Consider the following 457-nt stretch of genomic DNA (forward strand, 5'->3'; position numbering starts at 1 on the left):
GTCACTGCTGTGTCCTCACACGGCAGCTGGCGTGGGTGCTGGGTCTGAGCTCTAGGTCGGGGCCCTGGTCTAGGACGGGGCGTCCCCCGGGTGTACGAGAGGCCCCACTGCGGGGCGTGCTGCGGGGATGCCTGGGCTCCGCTCCCCGGTCACAGCAGCGCTGCGGGGCGTTCCCCACTGGTTTCCCGAACACCATTAAAAAGTCTATTTGTATTGATGTCAGAGAGGAAGGGAGAGAGGGAGAGAGGGAGGGAGAGAGAGAGAGAACATCGACGATGACGGAGAATCACGGATCGGCCGCCTCCCGCCTGATCGGATCGAGTCTGCAACCCACAGCGCCCTGGCCGGAGTGTGACCTGGTTCGCAGGTCGATGCCCCGCCCCGCTGGCCAGCCTGGCTTCTGTTCTACACGTTTGTCCAGCCGTCGGTTTCGGCCCCGCGGTGGCTGGCCTTGGTG

General features: G+C 65.0%; 1 protein-coding gene across 1 annotated transcript in view; it reads left to right on the forward strand.

The window, feature by feature from the left end:
* Positions 1-457, forward strand: part of CARS (cysteinyl-tRNA synthetase) — a gene marked incomplete at its 3' end in the record, with an annotated part of 19,216 nt that overhangs the window by 5,111 nt on the left and 13,648 nt on the right. The window lies entirely within an intron of this gene.

Source organism: Myotis davidii, unplaced genomic scaffold (assembly GCF_000327345.1).
Source record: "Myotis davidii unplaced genomic scaffold, ASM32734v1 scaffold221, whole genome shotgun sequence".
NCBI lineage: Eukaryota > Metazoa > Chordata > Mammalia > Chiroptera > Vespertilionidae > Myotis > Myotis davidii.